Source organism: Atta cephalotes, assembly GCF_000143395.1.
Source record: "Atta cephalotes unplaced genomic scaffold scaffold00002, whole genome shotgun sequence".
Taxonomy (NCBI): Eukaryota; Metazoa; Arthropoda; class Insecta; order Hymenoptera; family Formicidae; genus Atta; species Atta cephalotes.
In genome coordinates, this window is record NW_012130066.1 from 5466149 (window position 1) to 5469866 (window position 3718).

Genomic DNA, 3718 nt, shown 5'->3' on the forward strand with positions numbered 1-3718 from the left:
AGTTTAACTTTCCTTGGTTAAGTAAAACTAAAGTTAGTCGATAGGTAACGATAACCTAACTCCTACTAGTCGTGTTCGTTATTGTATTGTTACTTTTTGTTCTACTCAGCGTCTTCTCTTCTTCTCTCTCTCTCTCTCTCTCTCTCTCTCTCTCTCTCTCTTCAACAGCATATTCAACAGCACTAAATATGTATTTAAGTCTGTTCACATTGCTTGCACTTTTTGCACTCAATGTCTTCGTTTTTTTCTTTTCAACGCCAAATATATCTCATTTTAAGTTGAAAAATGTTTGGGGATTTCGAATAATGCGAACAGACTTTGGTTTTGCACAGAACCGCCAATCTAGAAATATAAAAGAACTCAGACATTTGTTTAACAATATCGCTTGTCTAATTGGCCAATTTTATAATCGATTAAGTATGATGGAATTGTAATGAATCCAAATTTGAATTATACTCAAAAATAAAAATAAATTTAAAAAGAAATTTGAGAAAATTAATTTTCAGGAGAAAAAACAGAAAATTTATTATTACAAATATAATATCATAATTCTTTAATAATACTAAACCGACAACATATGCTTGTTTTCTTGCTGAATTATTAGCTAGATTAGATTCTTGCCACCAAATTTGCTGGCACCATCAACACCGTATCCAATACAGTGGCAAGATTAGAATTCAGCTAGCAATCCAACAGAAAAAAAATAAGCATTGTATGTTACCGCTGACTTAAGATTAGTATTATAGAATTAATTAAAACATTAATTCTCTCCCTTACAATTAGCATAGAGTTACAATATTAGATATAAGATATAATACAATTTTCTTGAAATTTTTTGTTTATAAAATTACTCATATATTTCAGATAATTTATTATGCAAATAATAAGAATTAATGTAACATTAATATACGAAATAACATTAGATTTAAAAATTGCAATTTGCATTATAATATACATATATTATTATTTGCAATTTAAGAGTTTTACTTTTTATTTTTCTTTGGAAATTCTGTATAATATCGAGCAATTTATTGTTTGAACATACGATATTTAAATGTATATAATTTCATGTTAGTAATTAAGTATGTAATATGTTATGACTTATTTGCGTGACAAATAATGCGAGTGCTAAAGACAAACGTTATCCATCGAATTAAATATATATGAATTATAAGTTACGAATATTCATGCAGCATGCAAGAGATGCATTATTTATCGGAATAATATAGATCCAAGATAATTTGGAAGTTAAATAATCAATAATGAGAAGTCATCGGAAATCGCTCGGCATCGCGAGATCGCATGCAAAAATCCGTCATGTAATTTTTACAATGGATTCACGACAAAATTCTGCAACTGTTCTACACGAGAGCTTTTTCGCTTTTCTTGCCCTTTCGCCCGATACAAAGTGATCGCTCGACGAAAATTTGTCGCGATATTTCGAATATAAACAGACCTTTGTTATATGGTATCTTAAGCGGAATTGCTTCGAGCGGAATAGCTATCATGAGGCATTGGACTTTGTAACTGTTCTGTACTCGATAAGACAATATATTTCTCACAATGAACCGCTGCTTAGGAATAGGGTATCTGTTATAACGATTCAAAAGGGAAAGACGAAACGTAAAGAGGGAATTTGGAATAAGTAAAGCTATAAAACTTTTGTCAGTGAAATACATGTATAATTATAAACACTATAAACTTGAAAATATTATAATTTACAGTGTCTTTTAATAATTTCTCTTAATATTCGAATGTATACTTTTGTTCGAGTTTAATGAAAAATTCAGAAATATTAATTAAATCGAGAAATAATAAAACCGTAATTATTGTCTGAAGACAGATCTCGTATAAAACAGAATAAGAATAATAGTCGTAATCTTTGAGATATAAATTCAATTTTATTATCGTGATGATAGCTTTATAAAATTAATTTATAATTAACTTTAATTTATAATAAACTTTCATAATTTATGTAATATTATAATTAATTAAAAATTAATTTCGTTCTAATTAAAAATAATTATTTCCGTATTGTATGGATAGAATAAATTTCTCGAGAAATTTTCATACTGAGCAATTAAAATTTTAACAATGATCGATTACTGCCGGTAACATATTCGACCATATAATTAATACTGAAATTCCATCCGTTATATTACTTCAGGACGTAATGTTAAACTGAAAGCTTTCGACGTGAGAAAAACGGAGAAAAACGGACACGTCCATTCCACAGTCGTTCTTCTAATTCATTAACTTTTCCAAAATTTAAGGTCGCTTTCAATTAGAGAGGATATTCTCGCTTATGGGCTACTCTTCTGGTGGCGGTCGATCTTCGGTGTAGTACGTTGTGTGCGCGTGTGTGCTACAAAAGGATGGCCAGAGGTCTAATTGCAGCCATCAACGAAAGCCGGCGGACCGGAAGCGGGCGGAAACTTAGAGCATTCTTCCTGAAGTCCTCCATCGGATCTCGTCGGGCGCGTCGAGAGAATTCTACGGCGATAGCTGCGCTTTGCGCTCGCTTTCCTTCGCGGGCGATCTCGCGCAAAGGCTTTGGTCCATTTTTCAGTATTAGGAGGAAACGATAGCCGCCGAGGCGATCGGTAATCGATATCCGTAGAGCGCGGGAGCTCGTAAACTGGCCAAACAACGAGACGTACGGGGGGTCCGATTGGTTTAGCTTCGTGGAGAGCGAGTACAGGTGTGCGATTGGTTGAACAGGTGAACGATTGACTCGACCTATCAAGCCTTCCGTTTACCTCTTTTGTTTCTGCCTTTAGTTTTTCTTCAGTCTATTTGCAGCACAGAGTTGTATAAAGCACGCGGAGCTACGAGAACAATTTTATGAAACACGAGGAATTTTTCGGAACGTTTGCTTTGTATTGGCCTCACTATGTTCCTTATTTGTCACCGTCTTTTTTCTCTACTTATTTTATTTTTTGACTTGGAACGATTTTTATTTAAGACTGTTTTAAGAACAGTCTTAAGATGTTTGATAAATCGCAATCACAGCCATATTAGCATTTTAAATATTACTTAAGACGGTCTTGAAATATAATAGAAACGGATTTCTAGATACGCATCTATATAGAAAACTTCTTTATGATATCTTTTACATATCTTTCAGACATATAGTGTGTTTCAAAAGACTTTATGATGTTTTTATGACGTCTTTTAGATATGTATAATATGTTGTCTAGGCTATGAATACTGGCCATAAAGAGAATATTCGTGCCATTGATGTAAATGTGAAGTGTGTAATGTATTGAAATACTATGTATAGAAATATTTATAGAATATTTAAGATTCTCAGTAACATTTATTCTATTATTAATATTCTTATAAAGATGCTTAATTATTAACATAAAAAATTATTAAATTGTTTGTGAATTTAATAAATGATATTATTCTGGTTCTACAACTTATAATTGTGTTTTTAAGATCGAGAAAGGTTTTGGTGCACTATTTAGCACTAAAATCTTTGACCGAATGTAGGAATTTTCTTACTTAATTAGAAATATTATTCGTCTCAATAACAATCTGGACTATAAAAAGATCTGTTTGTTTTAACAGCAAACTGGCGTATTTTCGCTGTTCTGTAATTTTCACTTTGTCGCAGAATTATAATATTCTTCACTGTATCATGATTGAAAGCTAAACTATATAAGGAGAGAGAACACATTTTTTTCGCGATTCGCATTGTTCTGTCGATTATTTC